Consider the following 27,557-nt stretch of genomic DNA (forward strand, 5'->3'; position numbering starts at 1 on the left):
TACTGGATCCCCCTGGACTTGACACCAGTAGCTAAGCCAATTGTTGAAGTTGATAATTATTTTGTTTGTATTGAGGCATCATCCTGGGTGAAGGTAGAATGCTGCTTAGGGCTACTAATCTGGCTAATCTGAGAGCTGTCATATCTCTCTTCATATAGTCCAGTGAGGTATGTCTCAAGTTATTTACTCTAACATGGAGTACGACAGAGGTGCAACTGTGCTTGTTGTTGAGAGGCTTGAGTGAGTGCATGAATTTGCAGATCCTGGCACCTGACAGGCAGCGGACTATGACTTTCTCCTTGTACAACCTGGTGAGGGAGAGATCTATGTATCTCAGTAGGGATTTGCCTATGACCAATACATTGGTTTTGAGGTGTTTTGCTTTAAGGATTTAATGGGTGAGACACTGATACATTTGTTTTTATGGGTAGTGGGTTCTGTTGGGACTGTAATGTGTGTAGAAGGTTTGCATTTGGCAGGTTTCGGCTCTTTTGTTAAGCTTCTAATGAGTACCTCTGTGTAAGTGTTTTTTTTTTGTGCACTTGGTTTGTTGAGGAGGTGAAATGTGTGTACTGACAACCTGTTTGGTATCTGGTTTGTTGTTACCTGAGAGAGAGAAAGCATTTATTCTAGATTTATTGTATACTTGCATCTCTCACATATTGTATTTGTAAGTTTTAGGAGTACATGGTTATCACTATACATGAGGAAATAGAAGCCTTGCTGTGTAAAAACACAAGTACCCTTATATTTAGATGGTCTTTTTTAGCAGAGCAATTTTGTGAGCATCACATCTGGACCTGTCTATGAGGGACATATGTACCACCCCAGAGGTGACATAACAATTACCCAACCACTTGAACAGAGTCATTGAGAAGCACTGCTTCACATGCAGTGGGATCCTATAACAGAAAAGTGTGAGTCACTGGAGGATATATCTGTCTCCCCAGCATGTTTTATTTCTCTCACAGCTAGTTTGAGAACCCTGGGCCAAGTTATTCCTGCCCCATGTGATTTGCAGATGTCTAGCATTTCCAGTGGGTCAGGGTCTGAGACTTCTCTGTAGTTCAGGCATAGGTCACCTCTCAACAGTTTGTAGGATACTGAGGACAGTGGCAGATCTTGTAGCCTTTCCTTGTATGTGATGTTTGGATAGCCTGCATTCTCCCAGTCACAAACTTCTATTTCTTCTCCAGTTGTTGCAGTTGTCTGGTGGAGTACAGACAGAAAGGAGCTGTGTACTCAATTAGTGGTCTGATAAGGGTGGAGTAGAATAGAGCTATGAACTCCCTGGTCTTGGATGTGATGTCCATATATATGAGGCAGCAATGCAGAATGTGTGTAAAGTGTAGATTGCTATGAACATGTGTTCACAAGTCTCACAGCACTGTGTTTGAGCTGAGAGGGGTGCTATGTATATCATAATTAGCAGGGGTACTTCAATCCCAAAGGAGACAATGAGACATTGTTTGCTGTAAGGTTCAGTATGTGAGTTTGGCACCAATCATTTGTCTCTGTCAGCCCCTTCTGTAATATGTTACCTTCATGGGGGAGTCTATATGAGTGCATCCAATTAACAGTCATCTGCAAACATGGTAAACCACAGGCCATGTACCATTACCTGTGCTTCAGGGAAGTAGTTTCCAGATAGTCCATAGGATCATAGTATTACAGGAGGTTACTAGGCTATAGGCCCTTAGGCTTCTATAAGCCTAGCCATGCTATACCCTTGTTCCCTTATGGACCAAGATATATAGTCTATGTTTGCATGTGAATCTAAGATCTGCAACAGCTGCCCCTGTTTAAAAGGGACATAGATGAAACTCCCAGTGTAAATGGGGTCTATATTAAAAGCACTAATGTTCACAAATGCGAATACAAGTACATCGACACATAAACATTGAAGTACAACAAGAGCGAAAGACGTAAACAGCGAAAATCAGAATGACGAACATATTTCAGAAAACAACAGTGCCATACAGGTAAGGAAAACCTATGTAAACAAACTTCAATAAACTCACTTTTGCAGGGGGGCAAACGCCCCTGCACCCCTCACACATGCCCTACTTAAATATACCAACTCTGAGATCACACTACAGTGGGGAAAAGGATATATTTTCTCTTCCCCAAAATCACCCTGCTGGTCAAGGAAATACGTTTAGCATTCTGATTTTCGGTGTTTACGTCTTTCTCTCTTGTACTTCGATGTTTATGTGTCGATGTACATGTATTCGCATTTGTGAACGTTCATGCTTTTAATATAGACCTGTGTAAATGTATAGTTTCCCATCCAAATGTCTAGCTTATGCTTAAATAGCATCATTGAGGAGCTCGGTTTTTACATGAATTGGGAGTTTGTTCCAGAAGAGTGGCAACCTCTAGGAGACATACAGTATCTGTCACTCCAGCATGTCCTGTTAATATCACAGGCTAGGTTAAGATTGCTAGAGTGAGTGAATCTTGTCCCATTGGATTTATAGATGTGCAGCAACACATCAAGGCAGGGTCTGAGACTGCTCTGTAGGCCAGGCACAAGTCACCTCTAGGCAGTCTATACAATACTGAGTAAAGTGATAGGGCTTTCAGTCTGTCTGTTCAGGTCATGTGTTGTAGGCCCTGAATTTTCTTGGAGAGAAACCTCTGAGGTCTCTCCAGTGTGTGCAAATGTCTGGTGAGGTACATACATTATTGGTCTGATGAGAGCCGAGTACAGGGGAGTTATAACCTCCTTAGCTTTGAATGCTGTACCCTTGCTTATGAAGTGTGCAATGTAGAAAGCTTTCCCTACTACTGTGGACACCTGATGATCAAAATTAAGGCTGCTATCAACTTGTGTTCTTAAATCTCTCACCACTTGGTTTGAACATAGGGGGTATTATTAATGTTGTAATTAGCAGGGGTTTCTCCTTTGCCGAGGGTGATGATCATGCATTTTTTTTTTTGCATTTAGTTTAAGTCAGTGGCTTTGACACCTATCATCTGTTTGTATAAGCCAATTTTATAGTATGTTGACATCTTTGGGGGATTTGATGACTGCACCCAGTTAGCAGTCATCAGCAAACTTGATAAGCCATAGGCCATCTATTTTTGCCTGGACTCCTGAGAAATAGATACCAAATAGTAGGGGGCCTAGCACATATCCCTGTAGAACACCACTTGTAACAGGTCTGCTAATAGAGTTGACATCCCCAATTTTGACAGTATGTGTTCTGTTTGCGAGCCAGTTGGCAGCCCATCTTGTGACATAAGGGTTAATCTCCAGCTGGGTGAGTTTCTCAATGATGCTTGAGAGTGAGGGATTGTGTCAAAGGCCTTGGCTGGGTCAAGATAGGCAGTCTGAACTGTTTTGCCTTCATCCTTGGCCTTAGTGACATTCTCAAAGAAGTCTACCAGATTTAGCAGGCAGGATATGCCCTTAATGAAGCCAAACTGGGTCACATCAAGCGTTTGAAGGTCACCTATATCCTTGTTGATAAGATCCATAATGATTCTCTCCATGGCCTTGCAGATAAGGCTGGTTAGGCTTATGGGTCTATAGTCCCCTGTGTTGGTTGAGGGACCCCCTTTGTGCAAGTGGATTACGGTTGCTGTTTTCTACTCAGCTAGGCAAAGCCAGTGCTTAGACTGAGATTGAAGAGTGTGCTCAGTGGTTCTGCGAACTCCTGTTTTAGACCATTTAATAAGCAGCCTGGGATGTGGTCCAGTCTCATAGTGGCTGTGTTTTGGTCTTGGAGAGTGTGGCTATGACTTGCTCTCTGGAAATAGTAGGCAGATGACTGGTGACAGGTATGTTATGGAGTATGATTGGTGGGGATAGGGGGTGAAGTTTTTGTTAAACCTGTCCGCTAGCAAGTTGGCATTGTTCTCAGGTTCAGTATAAGTGGTACTGTCCGCAGCTAGTTCAGCAGAAAGATGGGCCTTCCCTTTTAGATTTCAGATGTACCTAAAGAATGCTTTGTGATTTACCTTAGCTAGGGATGCTAGCTGAGTTTTATAATTAGCTTTAGAAGACTTTACAAGATGTCTAATCTGCTGTTTATGCTTTGAAGGGAGTTCTTCATTTGCTGGGACCATCCCCTTGTTTTTTGACAGCAGTTCTCTTTCTTTGTTGTAGAACCTATTTATGATGGATGTCCACAGGGTGGCTTATTTTTTTGTGAGGATTTTGATTTGATCCATTCTGGTATGGCTGAGTTTATACATTTATATAGGTGTGTATACAGGACATCTGTGTCACCTCAGTATAGGGGTCATTACTGTCAGTGTGGCAGGGGTGTGAAACTATTGTTGCCATTGCTCAGTAGGTCATAGTTTGCTTTGGAGAAATTTATTAACCTTTTTGATCCTGAGGGTGGGTCAGGTATGATTATTAAAAAACGAGACTGATTTATAATCGGACTTTACCATAGAGGGCCCCCACACATGGAGTGGTGCAGTGATCCCCCATGTTGGTGAGTACTATGTCAAGGATGTTAAAGCCCTTTGTGGGGGTGCTGACTATCTGTTCCAGAGCATTTGTGTTAACAAAGTCCAGGAACCTTTGGGCAAGTGAGCTTGTGCTCATATATGTTACCCTATTGATGAAAGGATAGTTAAAGTCACCCTTGACCAGTGCATTTGACTGTACTGAGAGTGATTTAAGTAGGTCCAGGTAGGCTGTGTAGTTTTTGTGGCTCATGGTGGGGGATCTATATCTAACAATGATGTGGAGGGGGAGTCATACTGTTTAACCAGTATAGAGGTGTATATGTCTTTAATGAATATGGATACTCCTCCTTCCTTGTTTTTTTCATGTTCCTTGTGTGATCTGAACATGTGGAAGGCATTGTAGCCCTGCATGGTAGGGGTACTCTCTGAGGCTTTGAACCATGTCTCTGACTGCGCAGAGATCAGCATCTTCCAGGGTGAGAAGTGCTTTAAGTGAGAGCAGTTTCTGATTTAGTTGAGGGCCCAGCACATATCCTTGAGGTATTCCATTGATAAGTGGCTAATGTGGGGGGGGGTGCAGTTCCTGCCTTTGAGACTGTGTGTTCTGTTGGTGAGTCAGTTGGCTATCCAGCTAGTACTACATGGCTTAATTCCCAAATGGGACATTTTCACTATGAAACATGAATAGGGATATTGTCAAAGGCCTTGGATATCCAAACATAAGTGGTGTGTCTTGTTATCTGTCATCCAGGTCTTTGGGGTCAGTATCAAAGAAGTCCACAAGGTTCAATAGGCAAGCTCTATCCTTGAAAAATGCAACATGGGTCGAGTCATGTGTTGAAAGTCACCTATGTCCCTAAAAATAAGGTCCATGCTGATCGCTTCTCTAGCCTTGCAGATAAACCTTGTTAGGCTTATGGGTCAATAGCTGTAGTTCTGCATGTTACCAGACTGATGTGCATTACATACAATGCAACATTTGATATTACTTTCTGTAGTACAGGTGATATCTGTGTGGAAAAAGTACTGAGAAACCAGGGTAGCAGTGCTTGGGGGGGGGGGCAACACATGGCTGTATTGTCAATATATGATAAAGTGTGAGATAGGGCATATCATATACAAGAAATGGACAATAAACAGCAGTAATACTTAATAATATGTAGTTCTCCATAGTGCGGCAAACAGTGGGTTTGAGCAGTGGTTATCAAAGTGTATACACATGTGAGATACTCGTGTTTGCGCATAGCTAAGCACTATGAAATACACCTGCTACTTAAGTGACTCTGTGGCAGCACATGTTAATGCATGGATACATTCCTTTTTGGGGCCAGATGGTACTGGGTTTGAATACTTCTCTCTCTCTCTCTCTCTCTCTCTCTCTCTCTCTCTCTCTCTTTTTTGTCCAGTGTTTGTAGGAAACAGAGAAAAAATGAATGGCAGATTTGGCTGTGTTTATCTGGGTTGCGTGAAGTGGAGCAGTGGGGAAAGTGGACAACTGGATCCCCAGGAAACAGACAGGATCCTGACAGTAGTGAACTGCAACATAAGTGTTTTCTCAACCCTCTTCTGGCAACAGGTCTAAATGTAGGACTACCATAGATATGGTCCTGGGTTCGAACACAGCATATTCCATACACTTTTAGTTTTGTCCCAATTCCCATTATGTATTATCACATTATTATCATATGTGGGTATACTGTGTACTGTATTCCTGTAAGTTTATTTCTGCTATCTGGACAGGCATGGCCTTCACATTTGTCTAACATAGATACACAACTGCCTGTGTAATTTTTCACTGCTTTCCACTGTTGTGCACCGCTTACCTTTAAGCAAACACAGGACTCAGGTGTGCACACTGCCGAGCACCATGTTTGCGTGATGGTAAGCGGTCTGCAATATTTCAAACAATGTGTGCACTCACAGTAGACATGATAACTGGAACTGGCAGGAAACAATCATTCTCCATTGCTCTTGATCCATGGTAGACATGGCAGGCATTCATGGAGAGGGTTTGAAATTTAGGCCTCAGAGATGGGGTGTCCATGAATCCAAGATTTTTGTTGGACACCTAGTGAAACATCACAGTGCCAGGCTACTTCAGGGGGACTATTCTGGGTCCCAGTATAAGTCAGAGGCTTGGGACAGTTTGGCCCAGGCTATAACCAGTGCTGCTGGTATCCCCATACTGGTGAACAATGTAAGCAGCACTACAACAACCTCTGGAGGAGGAACAGGGATCCCCTCAACCATTGGATTGAGAAATTTAGGACTGCGGACATCCCACACCTGTATAAGTATCAACTCTCTGTAGTACGTGTAAGATGTAAAAGGTGAATATAAGCAAAATTGGTATTCATAATGGTATTCTGTTTGGTTCTGTTTTTTTCCACAGCTGGCATAGAATGGGAGGTCAATGTTAGGACCCATGGTGCTAGACTGGTGAAGTTGAGGGAAGCATGTGGAATGTATGCAGTGGATGAGTAATGCTTTTGTAGCATTAAAAGTTAAAGATAGCTTTTTTGCTACTTTATACATTTGTATCAAATTGAGCATGCATATGTCAGCTGTAAAGCAAGTATGCATGCATTAGTTTGTAGCACAAACCAAGAGTATAATATTAGATTTCAGTCAGGGTTGTGGGTTGAAATACCACACTTCCCAAATATACAATACTGTTAATTCTTCAATTATGTGTAACTTAAAGGTTTAATGTAAAATCTCTATACCAGTGGCACACATGCCCTGCTGTAAACTGTAATCTATATAATTGGAACACACATATGTGCACTATATGCACATGTGAAGGAGTGCTTGTTGCAATCTGTAGTATAGTGTGCATGTGTTAGGAGCTGGTAGTCTTAAAAGTAAAAGTTATCTGTTGGGGTGGTATTCTTAAGAGTAAAGGTTAAGATAATAGAGTCAAAATAATCATATTAATGCATTATATGTTATATATGAAGGTACTAATCTTATCTCTTTTTCTCTCTTACTCAAACCCTTATCTCACTTTCTATTTTATTTATTTTTTAACTTTTTGTTTTATTTTATTACATGTCATCAAAATGTGTCCATGTCATCCATGTGTACCACATTACAAAATGCTCTACAGCACAGTGTGTAGGTCTGTCCCACTGGATCCACCTGTCCCCACTCAACAAACTAAGGCATCATTGTCCAGCATGTCTGGGAGCTGACTTGGCAGCACCACCTCAATGCCCTGCACTACCTGCCCCCTCAGGTAGTCCTGCCCTGGAGGATAGTCCAGTGGTTCCCCGTGGGAGCAGTGGTAGAGATGGTGAGTTTTTCACTTCAACTGAGTTGCCAGGGATGGTGCATAGGGTTAACCACTGTTGGTGCACACCGACCCCAGCTGGAGAGGCTGCTTTCCCTCATTTTACATAGTACCAGGTGGATAAAAAGGAAACATCAAGTGCTCCAACCAGTGATGGCATGAGGTGACAGTGTTGATAGTCTTGTGTGTGAGGACTCAATTCTCACTGCCACCCAGCTTGATGACCATGGCTCCTGGATGTCCCCATCATCCCATCCATTGTGTCCACCGACCTCTTGTGTCCATCACCATCCCTGTCTCTTGTTTTGTTTGCCTTGTCTGCCTTCTGCAATTGCTTCCTCACCTATCCAGGTTACCAGGCCTACACATACCTATGTCTCTTCCCCAACATTTCTGTCTCTCTCTCTCTCTCTCTCTCTCTCAAAAAACAAAAAACAAAAAACAAAAAAAAAAAAAAAACAAAATGGGCACTTGGCCCACAAAATAAAAATCGCCCCATACGTGGCTCTCCATTTCACACACATGTCTTCTTGACACACTTGATTCAGTCCAACTGGCTATACATGTCTGCATTGTGGCCAGTCCTCTTTCTCTGTTGGTGAAAGTCCAAATTCAGTTAATGTTGCTTGTCTTTTCAGCTTTTCCCGGTTAGGGGTCGCCACAGCGGAACTCCGGTCCACTAATGATTGGCAGTAGATTTTTATGATGCCAAGTTGCCAGCCCGACGCCCAACCTTCAGTGAAGGCACACCCATTCACGCATGTCTTTTGTAGGCCACTCGACCACGGGGAGGACATGCAGACTCCACATAGAAGGCATTCCAGCCGAGAATCGAACAGGAAAACCTCTTGCTGTGAGGCAACAATGCTACAGCTGTACCACCGTGGCTTCTAGTCCAAATTCAATTAATATTCTGCATATATTATCAGCTTTTACTGTTGAAGAAATGGATAGCTATGGTTCTTTCTTACCTCCGTCCTGCACATTCCTGTATTTCTTTCATTTGTTCTTCCACCTACTTTCTCCCCATTTCACCACTGTCCTATCTTCTCTATTTTTTCTTTAATGCATTGTTATGCAACAGTTATACGAAAGTAGTTAAAAGTATTAGATGCAGTTATATTCACAGCCAGTACCATTTGGCCCAAAAAGGAATGTATTAGTGCATTAACAAGTGCTGCCACAGAGTCAGACTTCAGCAATGCTGGAGAAGCAATGGATCTCTTCACCTTTTGGGCTCCATGTTTGGGCAGAGGTGTGCATCATGCACCAAAGGTGAGTGGGAGCAAACAGTTGTGGTTGCCCCCATGCAATGCAATTTAATGCCAGTGTGGTATGCCAACACACAGCAACAAATCTCATATAAACAATTCATGTTATTGCATTATCACTCTGTAAAGAAAAGTATTTTAAAGTTTGACATACACATGTATTCGAACCAAGTACCATCCGACATGAAAAAGGAATGTATCACTGCATTAACTGCATTAACACACTCTGCCACAGAGTCAGTTAAGTAACAGGTGTATTCTAGAGACTCAGTACTGTTAGACTTTAGCAATGCTGCTCATGTTTTCTCATTGCTTACCTACACACAAACATGTTTATCTTACATGCATATGCATTTTAATAAACATCACGCAAACCAACTGCTCACCTCGCTATGAAAATGTGTATATATTATGCTATATTACTGCTGTTTACTGTCCATTTCCTTTGTATGACATGAAAGCACATGTAGAAACATTACAAACTGAGGGCCCTATCTAACTATATGTCACATATTTAAAATACATCCATGTGTTGGCACTTCCCCAAGCACTACAACCCTGGGGTCTCAGTACTTTTTCAACACAAATATCAACCACACTACAAAATGTAATATAAAATCTTGTGTGGCATGCAATGTACATCAATCTGGTAACATGCAGAACTACAATTATTGACACATATGCCTAAAAAGCCTTATCTGTAAGGCTAGTGCAGGAATCAGCATGGACAATAGCCACAGGGACATAGGTGACCTTCAGCACACTTGACCCTAACCATTTTGGTTTTATCAAGGGTAGCTCTAGCTTATTGACCCTTATGGACTTCTTGGATACTGACCCCCAAAGACCTGGATGAGGGATAACAGGATGAGGGATAACTCAGAGGATGCAGACAACTATGCTGAAAAGTACACCAATGCAGTATACAAGCACCTGTACAACTGCATGGACTCAGCCATATCCAACAGAACTAAAACCTGCTACTCAAGGAAACACAAACCTGTTCTGGTGGACAACCTCTATTAATGGGCTTTACATAAAAATGAAGAAACTGTTGTGCAAGGGTAAAAAAGAACACATTCCAAATTGGAAAAACTCTCTCCTTAGCTTCAACAAGCAAATTTGATCACTAGCAAAAGCCTCCAAAGCCAATTATGAATTGAAATTAGCCTCTGAAACAAAGGGAAAACACAAAGCCTTCTTCCGTTATGTCAGGAACCTCTATGGCAAATCCCAGGTTTGTTCTGAATTAGTACTTAACAATATCACTTACACTGAGCCTGCTTACTTAGCCAACCTGCTAGCAGATAGGTTCAGTGCAAACTTCATACCCCTGTCCCCCAAAGGTCCTTGCAACATACAAATACTTGTCCTGCACCTCACATCTCCATAGATCAAGTGTTAAAGGCCCTATCCAAGGCAAAGAACACAGTTTCCATGGGACCTGATAGTACCCCAGGCTGTATTCCCACCATCTCCAGCAAGACCTAGCTTCACCATTAAGCACCCAATTCAACCACAGTCTAAGTACAGGCTTCATTCCAGCAGAGTGGAGAACTGCCATTGTCATCCCCTTGCACAAAGGTGGTGCCACTAATGACCCTGAAAACTATCACCCCATTAGCTTGACAAGTCTGATCTGTAAAGCCATGGAGCATATTATTATGGATCTCATAAACAAGGGCATAGGCAATTTCCAAGCACTTGAACTTTCCCACTTTGGATTCGTCAAGGGCAGATCTTGCCTGTTGAACCTGGTTGACTTCTTTGAGGCTGTCACCAAACCCCTGGATAAGAAAAAGTCAGTACATATAGCTTACTTTGACTTGGCCAAGGCCTTTGACACAAACCCCCACTCGGGCATCATAAAAAAGCTAATACAACCTGGTGTAAATCCCTGTCTCATCAGTTGGGTGGTAAACTGGTTCACCGACAGGAGCCGCAAGGTCAAAATAGGTGCCTCCACCTCCAATACCAGACCTGTCACTAGTGGAGTTCCCCAGGGATCTGTCCTGGGACCGCTACTATTTGGCATCTACTTATCAGAGGTCCAGGCAAAGACAAAAGGTCTGTGGCTGACCATGTTTGTGGACGACTGTAAGTGGGGTGCTGTCATTGACTCCCCAAATGATGTTAACATACTACAAGGGGGTCTCACAGCAACTAACATCTGGTCAAAACAAAACAAGACCTGCTACATGACCCAGCTCCAGTAAGTACACACTTAAAGTCAACCACAGAACACTTTAATATTGACGGAGTTCCAAAATAAAAATAAACCGACATGAACATTAAAAAGTTAGGAGCTTTTGATCCATTAAAATTACTAGAGGAACTTCTTCCGAACTACAACCATAATTAAACACTCCACTTAAATAGTTAAAATCCCATCCTTAATTACATCATGTGATCAAATGTATCAGAACTTACACTAATTAAGAATGAATCCTTAATCAACTATAACCAACTAAGACTTGAGTCCTTAATCAACTATGACCAACTAAGACTCAAACAAATATATTAAATATATGATAAATATATAATGTTGTAAAATTATTAAATTAGTAAAGTAGTACTATATAATTCACAGCTAACTTTCCCCTATTTTACCCATTATAATTCTTCAATTTTAACATTGAATTTATAGAAACACAATCATTAATACCTGGGGGGGGGGGCTTGTGGCATCCAATCTCAGTTGCCACCTTAATTCGCATTTTAACATCTTACCTTTCTTATAGTTTTTATTCCCCTCTTTATTTCTTTCCAACAAATCTTTGACACATGCATCTTTTTTGTGTATGACACATGGTCTGTCACCAACATTTTTAAGAACTTCTTAGTCACTTTTAAATATAAGCCGATTCTTTTTAAAAAAATCGTTTCTGTCATAAAACTGCAAGTTGTATGTCAGAATAAAGGCTCTGTTAAACTCGTTTGTTTTCCTTAACCCCACATCAACCTTTTTATTACTGCTGTTGTCCCTTTCCTCTGACCCTAACAGTGGAAATAATTGTCTTTTAACTCTCTTTTCTGTAACTTCACACAAAACCAGTTCAATGAAACTGTTCGGGTAATCCCTCCTTAATAACATGCCCCTTAACTTTTCCCTTTCTTCAATGTACATTTCTAGGTCACTGACCATCCGTGCTAACCGCACACATTGGCCCTTAACCAAAGATCTTTTTTGAAAGTCAGGGTGCCCACTTTTAAAATGTAGGAGAGTGTTAGAATATGTGGGCTTTCTGTAAATGGTGGTAGTAAACTTTTTCAGTGAATCATCTTTGGTTATAAGGATGTCCAAAAAATTCATTCTATTACTGTGTTGTCCCATAGTAAAGCTCAAAAAGGAAGTGTTCCTATTTAGATATTCAAAGAACTGGTTCAGCTCTAACTCATTACCTCCCCCAAAAATAAATATATCATCAAGAAATCTTAAATAAAACATTCTTTAAATCATTGGCAAGTAAACACTTGAGTCAGCTCCCATTGAACAAGTACAATATTTGCAAACAGGGGGGCGCATGCCGTCCCCATCGCTACACCTGTAGTTTGCTTAAAAATCTGATTCTCAAAAATAATAAAGTTGTTATTGAGCACTGTTTCCATAAGGGTCCTAAACATAAGTATTCTACTGTGGCTAAAGTTGGTTTGCTTACATAGAAAGTCCTAGAACATATCAAGTCTTTCTTCATGTGGTATAACGCTAAACAAATCTTTAATGTCTATAGTTACCATAATCAGCTTTTCCCTATATAAATCTTGTTTTATTTTCTTTAAACAGTCCCAGGAATCCTTCAATATATGTTTAAATTCTTATAAAATTGTGTTCAAATGAAAATCAATAAACTTAGCTAAAGTAGTTGTCTTTGATGCTTTGCATCTATAATAGGTCTCAAAGGTGGGTTGCTGGTGTTTTTGTGTATTTTGGGGGTTCCAAATATGGTTGGAACTTTAGGATATGTCTGAATTAAATAGTTATATTCCTCCCTTGTTATTTGAAAATTTAATAATAAATCATTTGACATAACATCAACATTCCTGTATGCTATATGTAGTTCATGTAACGACACTTCTTCATAACCATCACCATATAGAATCCCCAACATCTTCTCAATATACATATGTTGGTCTATTACCACCAGCCCCCCACCTTTGTCAGGTTTCGTAACCCTTGTAGACCTATTTGTTGTTATATTGTGCAAAAGCTTTGTCTCTGCTTCTGTTAAATTAAATATATTAGTCCTTTTTGTCTTTAATAACATTGACCTAATGTCATTACTACATACATTTTCAAATAGTTGTACTCTGGGGTGCGATGGGTGGTTAAACACACTGCTTCTTTTGCAGCTCCATGGGAGTTAGAGAATTCATTACCTTGAAAATAACATTTTCTTGTATACAATTTCAAATGAAGTAGTCATCTGTCAATCTTGGCATTAGTTATAGGTACATAATTAATACCCTTTTCAAATAATGTTGTCCATTCATTAGTGACAGCCTGACTACTGTAATTGTATATACTAAAGTCTTTGTAGTAATTTTCAATGACAGTACAAGCAGCATTATCTGTATTCATAATACAAAAACATATTTTGTATTGTCATTATGATTCAAAACATTTACTGGTACTGTCTCCCTCCCCTGCCCCCCTCCCCCTCCCTGAATACACAGTTCTCTGTCCATAATAATTGCCACCATTCTTGGTGTTGTTCCAATCCTTGTTGGACACCTGTTTCCTCAGGTTTCAGATCCTCTCTGACCTCCTGGGAGGGGGGGGGGGCTCCTATAAAAGGGACAGCCTCCTCTTCTTGTTCAGCACTCAAGTTATGAGAATTTTCAAAATGATGCACTTGCTCGCGAGTTCCTATCCTATTTGCATACCGTTCAGTCTTATTAGCTGTAAAAACTTTGGGAAGTGGAAAAACAGTACCCGTTTTATATTCATTTTTGTCCCTTGCCAATTTTTCAGTCTTTTTCACTCTCACAGGATTAATTTGCCTATCCACATTGACAAACAGAGTTTGGTATTCGTTTTGCTTAGCACTGAAACACAAGTCACTAAAAATATGTTCATTTAATCCATTAACTGTTTTTTTTTACACTGGTACAGCTTTCTTTCATTGTCCCTTACCAGTGTTTCCATTAATTCACACCCGTGGCAGTTGAACATGGAAACCAGCTCCTGGTGTAACCCTGAGCCCTCTGTTAAACCATTGGGGAACTTAATGCAAACCCTTGGGTATTTGTTCCCTCACCAAACACTCCCTTAAATATGCCAGAGGCAACAGGTGTCCAGCAGGGATTGAAATAACACCAGGAATAGTGGCAATCATTATGGACAGAGAACTGTGTATTCAGGGAGGGGGAGGGGGGCAGGGGAGGGAGACTGTACCAGTAAATGTTTTGAATCATAATGATAATACAAAAGATGTTGTTTGTATTATGAATACAGATAATGCTGCTTGTACTGTCATTGAAAGTGACTACAAAGACTTTAGTTTATACAATTACAGTAGTCAGGCTGTCACTAACGAATGGGCAACATTATTTGAAAAGGGTATTAATTATGTACCTATAACTAATGCCAAGATTGACAGATGCCTACTTGATTTGAAACTGTATACAACAAAATTAAACATAAGTTGTTATTTTCAAGGTAATGAATTATCTAACCCCCCATGGAGCTGCAAAAGAAGCAGTGTGTTTAACCCCCACCACACCCCACAGTTCATCTATTTGATGTAGTAATTACATTAGGTCAATGTTATTAAAGACAAAAAGGACTAATATATTTAATTTAACAGAAGCAGAGACAACGCTTTTGCACAGTATAACAACAAATAGGTCTATAAGGGTTATGAAACTTGACAAAGCTGGGGGGCTGGTGGTAATGGATCAAAGTATGTATATTGAGAAGATGCTGGGGATTATATATGGTGATGGTTATGAAGAAGTGTCATTAAATAAGCTGCATATAGCATACAATAATGTTGATGTTATATTAAATGATTTATTATTAAATTTTCAAATAACAAGGGAGGAATATAACTATTTAATTCTGACATATCCTAAAGTTGCAACCATATTTAGAATCCCCAAAATACACAAAAGCACCAGCAACCCACCTTTGAGACCTATTGTAGATGCAAAGGCATCAAAAACAACTACTTTAGCTAAATTTATTGATTTTCATTTGAACACAATTTTATAAGAATTTAAACATATATTGAAGGATTCCTGGGACTGTTTAAAGAAAATAAAACAAGATTTATATAGGGAAATGCTGATTATGGTAACTATAGACGTTAAAGATTTGTTACGCGTTATACCGCATGAAGAAGGACTTGATATGTTCTAGAACTTTCTATGTAAACAAACCAACTTTAGCCACAGTAGAATACTTATGTTTAGGACCCTTATGGAAACAGTGCTCACTAACAACTTTATTATTTTTGAGAATCAGATTTTTAAGCAAACTACAGGTGTAGCGATGGGGACGGCATGCGCCCCCCCTGTTTGCAAATATTGTACTTGCTCAATGGGAGCTGACTCAAGTGTTTACTTGCCAATGGTTTAAAGAATGTTTGTTTTATGGAAGATTTCTTGATGATATACTTATTTTTTGGGAGGTAATGAGTTAGAGCTGAACCAGTTTTTTTAGAATATCTAAATAGGAACACTTCCTTTTTGAGCTTTACTATGGAACAACACAGTAATAGAATGAATTTTTTGGACATCCTTATAACCAAAGATGATTAACTGAAAAAGTTTACTACCACCATTTACAGAAAGCCCACATATTCTAACACTCTCCTATATTTTAAAAGTGGGCACCCTGACTTTCAAAAAAGATCTTTGGTTAAGGGCCAATGTGTGCGGGTAGCACGGATGGTCAGTGACCTAGAAATGTACATTGAAGAAAGGGAAAAGTTAAGGGATATGTTATTAAGGAGGGAATACCCAAACAGTTTCATTGAACTGGTTTTGTGTGAAGTTGCAGAAAAGAGAGTTAAAGGGCACTTTTTTCCACTGTTAGGGTCAGAGGAAAGGGACAACAGCATAGTTCATAGGTTCATAGGTTGGTACTAGGCTATCAGCCCTAGGGCCTATACAAGCCTAGCCATAACAATTCCCTGGCTATTTCTTCCCACATTATTTACTTTCCTGGACCCCTGTCTAGCAGGGTGACTGACGTGATCCCTGGGGTGAATTTCCTTTCTCCCCTCCAATCGTCAAGGTTCCTCTTGAAGAGGTCCAAAGAGGCACTCTGCTTGACATGTATGGGCAATCTATTCCAGAGTCTGGGGAGTCTCTGGGTTAGGAACCTATCCCTCCAGCATGTTTTGTTTATTGTGATGACAAGGTTTAGATCCCTGGAGCGTGTAGCTCTGAGGGATTGGGATTTCTTTAAGTGTAGCATGTCCAACAGCTCTGGGTTTGACATGGCCTTGTATGTTAAGCAGAGATTGCCTCTGAGTAGACGACATGTGACAGAGTATAACTGGAGTTTTTGTAGATGGTTAGCATATGGCATCTGCTTTAGGCCTGTGATTCTTTTAGTGAGGTATTTCTGTGGCCTTTCCAGTTGTTGCAGATGTCTTGAGAGGTACATACCAAATGGGCGTTGTATTCTATAATGGGTTTAATGAGGGATGAGTACAGTCGGACAATGACCTCCTTTTTTCTGGATGAAAAGCCCTTTGTGATGAGGTGTGCCACATAGAAGGATTTCCTGACTGTTGTGGCGATGTGGTTATCGAAGGTGAGACCACTGTCCACCTGTGTCCCTAAGTCTCTTATCACACTTTCTGTGTTTAGTGTACTGCCACCTATATGGTAATTCATGGATACATGTTTTTTCCCAAAGGGGATAACAATACATTTCTTGGCATTGAGCTTGAGCCCATGGCTCTGGCACCAAGCGTCTGTTTCTGTAAGGCCCTTTTGTAGAGTATCCACATCATTTGGGGATTCAATAATGGCTCCCAGTTTTCAGTCATCTGCAAACTTTGTTAGCCAGAGTCCCTTAGTGTTGACCTGTACTTCAGAGAAGTAGATGCCAAACAAGAGCGGCCCCAGGACTGAACCCTGAGGTACTCCACTTGTCACTTGTCTGGAGCTGGATTTGGAGTCGGCTACTTTTACAGTGTGGGTTCTATCAGTAAGCCATTTAGCAACCCATTGGGTGACATAGGGATTAATGCCCAACTTAGTAAGTTTATCTATGATTCCAGAGTGGGGGATGGTGTCAAAGGCCTTGTCCATGGCTCTGGGGACTGATTCAAAGAAGTCAATCAGGTTCAGGAGACAAGATCGGCCCTTCACAAACCCAAACTGGGTGGGGTCCAGTGTTTGAAGGTTGCCAATGTCTTTGTTTATAAGTTCCATGATAATACGCTCCATGACCTTGCAGATAAGGCTTGTCAGACTGATGGGACGGTAGTTTCCGGGATCGTGGATTGGGATAACTGTAGCTCTGCGCCACTCAGTGGGCATGAAACCTGAGGTGAGGCTATGATTAAACATGACACTTAGGTGAGGTGCCAGTTCATATTGTAGTTCATGTAGTACACAGCCCGGGATGTCATCTGGTCCCATGGATGCTGTATTCTTGGCTTTAGAGAGTGCGTTTTGTACCTGTGTGGCCGTTATTACTGGAATTTGGCAATCTTCCGGTATTGAGATGGGCCATTTAGGGGGTGAGAGGGGGTGAAGTTGGCACTGAATCGATCTGCCAGGATATTGGCAATATCCTTCGGATCAGTATATTTAATGCCATTCTGTTTTAGCTCAGAGCAGATCTGAGCATTGTCATTTAGATTCTTGACATAGTTATAGAATGCTTTGTGGTTGTCTTTGGAATCTTTGGCAATTTTATTTTCATAACTAGCTTTGGAGGATTTTATGAGGCATCTCAGTTTCTTACTGAGGCTAGTAAGGGAGTTTTTTGCATCCTGGGATTTTCCTCTTTTCTGCAAAAGTTTCTTCCTTTTGTTGTAAAGTTTGTTTATGGCAGGGGACCACCAGATTGGCTTCCTTTTTTTTGGATGAGAGCATTTTGGTTCTATTTGGGATGGCACGATTCATGCATGAGTGGATGTGCTTGTACAGTGCCTTAGTGTAGGATTCAGCAGTTGAACTTTCAGTTCCCGTCTGCATGGGTGTCATGAAGTTTGTCACTTCTGACTTGAGTAGCATGAAGTTGGCTTTGGAGAAGTTTTTTATGGTGGTTTCTTTACTGGGGGGTGGGGGTGGGATGTGGATGTTAAGGGTGATTAGCTTATGGTCAGACCTGACTAACGAGGGGGTGACCATAGGTATGGAGCATTGATTTCAGCAGTAATAAAAAGGTTGATGTGGGGGCAAGGAACACAAACGAGTTTAACAGGGCTTTTATTCTGACATACAACTTGCAGTTTTATGACAGAAATGATATTTTTAAAAAGAATCGGCTTATATTTAAAAGTGACAAAGAGGTCCTTGAAAATGTTGGTGACAGACCATGTGTCATATACAAAAAAGATGCATGTGTCAAAGATTTGTTGGAAAGAAATAAAGAGGGGAATAAAAACTATAAGAAAGGTAAGATGTTAAAATATGGACACTGTAACTAATGTGCCAGTGTATTAGAAACAGAAAACGTTTTTATTCCAAGGTATGGTATGGTCCAACTAAAATTCAAGTTGAACTGTAACAGTACATACGTTGTATATGTCGGCCTATGTCAAGGCTGTGAAAGTGTTTTTACATAGGGAAGACTACGAAAGCGTTTAAAGTTCGTATTTACCGATGTATGTATGACATCAGGAAGGATAATGAAAAGAATGTATTGGCTGTACATACTGTCTTGAACCCAGATCACAAGTTTAAATTCGTAGCCATTGATCAAGTAGCACCTGATAGTGGGGGGGGAGGGGGGGGACCGAAGGAATTGCTTCTAGAATTTAAAGAATTAGTGTGGCAACTTAGAGTGGATGCCACTAACCTGCCCGGACTAAATGATGCAGTTTTCCTCTCCAGCTATTTAAAATTAAAAGCTGAACTTTATTTTTTTTTTTTTTTGGGGGGGGGGGGGCACACGTGTGTATTCCTATGGCAGCACAGTAATATTTGCTTATTTTATGTACATGATTCATTTTTGTGGAAATGTATTTTGGATTGCACTTTATTTTAATTTTGAGATTGGGGCTGATGGGCTATATGCAATATGTAATTAAAGAATGATGGTTTTCATGCATTTTGTAAGGTAAAATTTAACTATATATAATAACAACTAAAACAACAGTGATTTTTAGGTGCATTTTGCTTTAATGACATGTGACTTAGCCTGGCTATAAAAGGAAGTGATGTACGAATAATTCCTGTTTTAATCTGAAGAAATCAAGTGTAACAACAGACGAAAGTGCTAATTAAACTTTGTATCCAGTTTCACAGGCCAGTGTTCGTTTTCTTTACATTACTGGCTTTATCCACATCCAAATAAACAACAGTAGCTTTACCAATTGTAACGGCACATTCTAAAAATTCTACTGTATCATGGCTGTGGTGAATACATATTTAAAGAAGTTGGAGGAGCATAGGGTGATGTACAAGAGTGGAGGAAATGCGCACAGGTGGATTATATCCTATGCAGGATGGACAGACTGAAGGAGATTGGAGACTGTAAAGTGGTGAAAGGGGAAAGTGTAGATAGGCAGCATAGAATTCTGGTCTGTAGGCTGACATTGGTGATCAAGAAGAGGAGGAGGAGTGTGAGAACAATGCCAAGGATCAAATGGTGGAAGTTGAAAAATGATGATTGTGTGGTGGAGTTCAGGGAAGAGTTAAGACAGGCACTGGGGGGCAGTGAAGAGTTACCGAATAGCTGAATAACTACAGCAGAGCTGATAAGGGAGACAGCTAGAAATGTGCTTGGTGTGATCTCTGGACAGAGGAAGGCGGACAAGGAGATCTGGTGGTGGAATGAGGAAGTACAGGAGAGTGTACAGAGAAAGAGGTTGGTGAATAAGAAGTGGGATTGTCAGAGAGATGAAGAAAGTAGACAGGAGTATAAGGAGATGAGGTGCATGGCAAAGAGAGAGGTGGTGAAGGCTAAGGATAAGGCATATGAAGAGTTGTATGAAAAGTTGGACACTAAGGAGGGAGAAAAGGACCTGTACCAATTGGCTAGACAAAAGGACTGAGCTGGGAAAGATGTGCAGCAGGTAAAGGTGATAAAGGATAATGAGGGAAACATACTCATAAGTGAGGAGAGTATGTTGAGTAGATGGAAAGAGTACTATGAGAGGCTGATGAATGAAGAGAATGAGAGAGAGAAGGCTGGATGATGTGGGGATAGTGAATCAGGAAGTTCAACAGATTAGCAGGGAGGAAGTAAGGACAGATATGAAGAGGATGAAGAATGGAAAGGCTGTTGGTCCAGATGACATACTAGTGGATGCATGGAGGTGCTTAGGAGAAATGGCAGTTGAGTTTTAAACCAGATTGTTTAATGGAATCTTGGAAAGTGAGAGGATGCCTGAGGAGGGGAGAAAAAGTGTTTTGGTACTGATTTTTAAGAATAAGGGTGATGTGTAGAGCTGTAGTAACTACAGAGGGATAAACTTGATCAGTCACAACATGAAGTTATGGGAAAGAGCAATGGAAGCTAGGTTAAGAAGGGAGGTGATGATTACTGATCAGCAGTATGGTTTCATGCCGGGAAAGAGCACTACAGGTGCAATGTTTGCTCTGAGAGTGTTGATGGAGAAATATAGAGAAGGTTAGAAGGAGTTGCATTGTGTCTTTGTGGACTTAGAGAAAGCATATGACAGGGTACTTAGAGAGGAGTTGTGGCATTGTATGAGGAAGTCAGGAGTGGCAGAGAAATATGTAAGAGTTGTGCAGGATATATACGAGGGTAGTCTGACAGTGGTGAGGTCTGCGTTAGGAGTGACAGATGCATTTAAGGTGGAGGTGGGATTACATCAAGAATCATCTCTGAACCTTTTCTTATTTGCAATGGTGATGGACAGGTTGACAGACAAGATCAGACAGGAGGCCCCATGGACTATGACGTTTGCAGATGACATTGTGATCTGTAGTGAGAGTAGGGACCAGGTTGACGAGACCCTGGAGATGTGGTGATATGCTCTAGAAAGGAGACGAATGAAGGTCAGCAGAACTAAGACAGAATATATGTGTGTGAATGAGAGGGAGGATAGAGAAATGGTGAGGGTGCAGGTAGCAGAGTTGGCGAAGGTGGATGAGTTTAAATACTTGGGATCAAGAATTGAGAATAATGGTGAGTGTGGAAGAGAGGTGAAAAAGAGAGTACAGGCAGGGTGGAATGGGTGGAGAAGAGTGTCAGGAGTAATTTGTGACAGACGAGTACCAGTAAGAGTAAAAAGGAAGGTCTGCAAGAGGGTAATTAGACCAGCTATGTTATATGGGTTGGAGATGGTGGCAGTGAAAAAAAAGGAAGGAGTCAGAGTTGGACGTGGCAGAGTTAAAGATGTTAAGGTTTGCACTGGGTGTGATGAGGATGGACAGGCTTAGGAATTGGTATATTAGAGATTCAGCTCAGGTTGGACAGTTTGGAGACAAAGCCAGTGAGGCGAGATTGCATTGGTTTGGACATATGCTGAGGAGGGATGCTGAGTATATTGGGAAAAGGATGCTAAGGATGGAGCTACCAGGTAAGAGGAAAAGAGGAAGGTCTAAGATAAAGTTTATGGATGTGGTGAGAGAAGACATGCAGGTGGTTGATGTGACAGAGCAAGATGCAGAAGACAGGAAGAAATGGAAACAGATGATCTGCTGTGGTGACCCCTAATGGGAAAAGTCAAAAGAGAATAAGAAGATTCATGTATTTCAGAAATTCATTCAATTTCTCCACAGTATTCACCCATAAAATAAGGATATCATCCAGGAAACTACTATGCACACTCCAGGAATTTTTGAAAACACTATCAAAAATAAATTCCTTTTCCCAAAATGCCATAACATAATTAACAAACATGGGGGCACAAATTGCCCCCATGGTTTTACTTGTTTAAAATACCGGTATTCAAAAAAGATGAAATTGTTTTTTAAACTGATTCCATGAGCATAACTACAACATTCACCTTGTAATTAGATAATAATCATTGATGAAATAAATATTCCTCTAACCAGTGCAACCTGACTTGATGTGGAATGACTGAATATACATTTTTGACATTAGTTGTCACAAAAATCACCTCTTCTGCATAATTCAAATCACTAATTTGTCGTAAGAAATGCCACGAATCTCTACATATTGCTGGTAATTTTTCCACTCCCTCCTTCAATTCATGATCCAAATATTTCACTATAAAATACGTTTTGGACCTTGTCCTATCAATCATTGGTCTCTAGAGGGGTCATGTAAACATTTATGGATCTCTGGGATCCCAAAAATTCCAGCCACCACCTGGTTTTTGTTATTCATATAATCAAACTGTTTCTTGCTTAACTGGCCTTGCAATAATATATCATATAAAACATAACCAGTTCTGGAAAAGCTACATTAATTTCATTCCTGGTCACTTGGATAAACGAATCATCGAGTAATAAGGCATTTATTTTATTACTATAATCAGTGCTATTCATTATAACTAACCCACCCTCCTTATCAGGTTTCATCACTCTAATTGATTTATCTTTACTTATGTCAATTAATAATGCCATTTCCTACCTAGACATATCATAAAACTTATTTGTCGGCTGACTTAAAATGTGCTTTATATCAGCTTCACACTTTGCTTCAAAGACTTCTAAAGCATGATTGAGAGGTGGGTTAAAAAAACTAGACTTCACTAAACCTGTTTTCACTACTTCTTGCCCCTTGCCATCAGAAAAACCACAAAGCCAAACTAAGCTTTCTGACGAGCAACTTAAGATCAATTCATATATTTTATAAATTATCCCTTCTAGAGGTAACAAATGTTAACCCCTATCCAAAATAATGGCATGTTCAACAGTCACATCTTTATTAGAATAATTATACAAAGCGAAATCACTGCAGTCATTATATACCATTTCAAATGTCCGGTTTTCATGCTCCAAGGAATCACCTATTTGTATTTCTTCTTGTTTGAGGAATTGAAAAAAGCCTTCTCCGGTTTGGCTGCCTGTCTGATGTAATATTCCTCGCTCCTCTGCTGATTCCTGGGATTCACCTGCTGGAATTTGCCCTGCGACCTCTCTGACCATTCAACTTCACTTTCTCTAAAGGTGCCGACCGGCTCTGTCAATCAATAATAGTCTCTGATCATGTCATTTCTGATTCCCTTTCTATTGGCTGATGCCTCCTGTTCATCTCCTTGTTGTCTTGACAGCCAGGGGGCTTTGGATATCCCCCACCTTTTCTATAAACTTCAGTGTCTCTTTTTAATTTATTAATCTTTCTTTCTAAAATAGAAGCACACACAATATCCACCTTCAGGAAAACATGAAAATAATTATGCTCATATTGTTCAAACAATATATTCTCACAAATGGATTTATTAAGCCCATCAATGTCTCATGAAAGCTCTTCAATCCTAATGTTATTATGCTTCACTGTCAGCCTCATTAAGTCACAATCAACTCTGTCAAATAAATCAATAAGTTCCCAATGGAACTCGGAACCCATCTGGACCCCATTCGGAAATTGCCACAGTTGAATCCCTTAGGCACTTGCCTTGACTCAATGTTTTTCATGAAGTAGCTGTTATCTAACTGGAGCTTTTTAAGCAGTAACAGCTTCCTCTCAAATGACCTCAAGTGATCAACTACAGACCCTCTTGTTTCATTCACTTTATTCACCACAGAATTTTGTTGAGTGTCAAATGAAAATTGATTGTTCTTTCAAACATTAAACTCAATATTCCCAGCTGGAGGGCCATCGTTAATAATAGGAGATGGTTATATTAAGGAAGTCTGAGACTATCCACAGATATGGACACACCTCCTCCTTGGGAACACTGCAGACCAAAATTCGATAACTTCATAGACAATTGCTGATTGGCCAGAATGGTGTCTGAGGATGATGTGTATTTTCGAGAGTGATATTTTAGTGGTTATGTTTTTAAGAAGAAGTTATCCCCTTAGTTCTGTGACAGAAATTAAGAGGGGAGTTATGGAGAAAAGATTAAAATGTTTTTATAAACCATTGCTCAACAATAATGTCACAACCACCAGTTATGGTGGTTCTAGTGAGAGAGTAAATTCTGCTTTTTATGCCAATAGAGTGTGTGTTATGACTTTTTCTTTAGATAGTAAAGCTATCAGTGAATGTATTAGTAAACATTTAAATTTTTAATGAAAGAGAGTTTATTGAGGTGCTAAATAGGGGAAAATGTATATTGTATACAAAAAAGGAAAGGCAATTGGGAATTATTTAGAAAATGGGAATTCCTCTTTTGGCAATTATAAGGTCATGTTAAAATGCTGATGTTGCCCGATGTGTCCTTATATCAAAATTGCTGATCATTTTTGTATCAGGGGGACATTATTTTTGGTAAGTGGTCATTTTAATTGTAAATCAAGAAATATGGTGCATCTTGCCAGCTGTGAGTTCCGCAATGTATTCTATGTGGTTAAGACATCCAGAAGGTTAAGAGAGAAGATCTGCAAACATTTGTTGGATATTAAGAAGGAAAGGACAACAAATGCTTTAAGTAGGCATATTATGGAATCTAAAGGGTATAGGTTTTTATTTCTGGTCATTGAACAGATTACGAAGGATGCTGGAGGGGTTATAGTGGGGCAGCATTTGGATAAATATGAATTAAAGTGGCAACTGAGACTGGATGCCACAAGCCCCCACAGGTATTAATGATTCTGTTTCTATAAATTCAATGTTAAAAGTGAAGCATTATAATGGGTAAAATAGGGGAATGTTAGCTTTGGATGATTTATTACTAGTTGACTAATTTTATAATTTTATAACATTATATATTTGTCATATATTTAACATATTTGTTTAAGTTAAGTCTTGGTTATAGTTGATTAAGGACTCATTCTTAATTAGTGGAAGTTCTGGTACATTTGATCATGTGATGTAATTAAGGATAGGGTTTTAACTATTTAAGTGGGGTGTTCAATTATGCTTGTAGTTCTGAAGAAGTTCCTCTAGCAATTTTAATGGAACAAAGGTGCTTAACTTTTTAAAGCTCATGTTGGTTTACTTTTAGTTTGGAAGTCAGTGAATATTAAAGTATTCTGTGGTTGACTTTGTGTGTGATTACTGGAGCTGGGTCATCTGGCAGGTCTTGGTTTTGATTGTTTTTCTTCTTCTGTATGATTTTGAGTTTGTGAAGTAATGACTGGTGCCAAATTCATGTCATGTTAAATGCAAAGAAACGTTTCATCATACCATTCTGCAAAAATCACAGCCCCTACTAATTACCACATCAACGGCAACACCCTAAGCACACAACCTGTGGTGAGAGACCTGGCTACTCAGGTTGACAACAATCTCACATTCAACCATCATGTAGCGACAATGGTCAAAAAAGCCTTTTACTGGGTTCATCTCATAAGTAAATGGATTGCATCCAGAAAAAAAGGAGGTTATTACTTTTATATACTCCTCCCTCATTAGACAAATAACTGAGTATAATTCCCTATTTGGTATGTACCTCTTCAAACATCTGCACCAACTGGAAAGGCCACAGAATTACCTCAAAAAAGAAACCATGGCCTTCAACACCTGTCCTATCTGGACAGGCTCAAATTACTGTCACTACTCAATATCGTATAGATTGCTCAGAGATGATCTGTGTGTCATCTACAAAGCAATCTTGGATTCTGCCCTACTACAGATGCTCCATATCCATAAGTCTAACTCCTCATGCATTACCTGCTCGAAAGGCCTGAATTTAATATGCAACATCAACAAAACCTGCTGGAGAGACAGGTTTGTCTCTCAGAGGCTGCCCCATCTCTGCAATAGACTTCCCATACATGCCAAACCAAGTACCTTGCTGACCCTCTTCAAGCACAACCTTGATGAGTGGATGGGAAGCTACAAATTTGTCCCAGGGATTCCACCTATGTCCCTCACTGACAGAGGTGACAGGTGCTGACTGAGGTTTCTTTTTGAGGATAAACTCTTGGCTAGGCTTGTAAGGGCCTCAGGGCCATTAGCCTAGTAACTTCCTATGATCCTATAAAACCTATGATGAGTTCTCCAAGGCCTTTGACACTATTCCCCATTCATGTCTCATAGTGAAGATCTCCCATCTGGGAATTAGGCCATACAGTACTAAATGGATAGCCAACTGACTGAAAAACAGAACACACAGTGTCAAGGTTGAGGACTGCATTTCCACCACTAGCCCACTCATCAGTGGAATACCACAAGGATCTGTACTGGGCCCGCAACTGTTTGGGAAATACTTCCCTGAAGCACAGGTAACAGTAGATGGCCTATGGTTTACCAAGTTTACAGATGACTGTTAACTGGACATACTCATATAGAGTCCCCCAATGATGGCAACATATTACAGTAGGGCTGACACAGACTGATGACTGGTGATAAACTCATGGATTGAACTTTAAGCATACAATGACGCTTTACCTTTGTCAATGAAGTACAATGACACTTTGCCTTTGTCAATGAAGTATCCCTGCTAATTATGATATACATAGCAGCCCTGTAAGCTCATACACAGTGTTGTGAGACTTGGGAGCACATGTTGATGGCAATCTACACTTTCATCACTATGTGCCCATAGTGATGACACACACAGTCTGTATTTTGCACATCATACATATGGACATCACATCCAAGGCCAGGGTAGTCATACCTCTGCTGTAATCTACCCTTATCACAGCAATAGTGGAATACAATGCTCACATCTCTTTGTACCTCACAGGCACAGTGGCAATTGGAGAAAACACAGGGTTGTACCTAGGAGACTCCCAGGCCTCCAAACATGACATACATAGAAATACTGACATACCTGTCACTGTATTCAGTATCATGCAGGCTGCTGACAGGTGACCTATGGCTGCCCTGCAGAACAGTCTCAATCCCTGCCCTTCTGGAAATGATGGACATCTGCAATTCAAATGGGACAACAATAATTTGCCCCAAAGTTCTCAACCTAGCCTTTGACATAAACAGAACATGCTTGGTAGTCAGATATATCCCACAACAATTCATACCTCTATGTAACAGGCTCCACTGCTTGTGAAGCAGTGCTCCTCAATGACCCTGTTTAAGCTCAACCTTGACAACTGGTTGAGTGATTGTAAAGTCACCTCTTGGCTGGCACCTATGTTCCTTATGGACAGGGCTAGTTGGTGCTGCTCACAAACATGGTCTGCTAAAAATGACCATCCAACTATGCTCGGTAAGGTACTTGTGTTTTTAAACAGATGGAATTAGGCTAGTAGGCTCATATGAACATATAAAGCTATATGCATATGCAGGCTTCCCAAACTGCTGTCCCCCACATGGCCTGCTGATATCATCTATTATAAATTCACCTGCACTCTTGTATAAATCAGACTTGTGCCATGTTGGTTGAATTAAGTACTGTGTTCTGTAGTCAGTGTAATTAGGTAGGGGT

The sequence above is a fragment of the Protopterus annectens genome, chromosome 13.part0, assembly GCF_019279795.1.
Source record: "Protopterus annectens isolate FY-2018-M chromosome 13.part0, PAN1.0, whole genome shotgun sequence".
NCBI classification, from domain to species: domain Eukaryota; kingdom Metazoa; phylum Chordata; order Ceratodontiformes; family Protopteridae; genus Protopterus; species Protopterus annectens.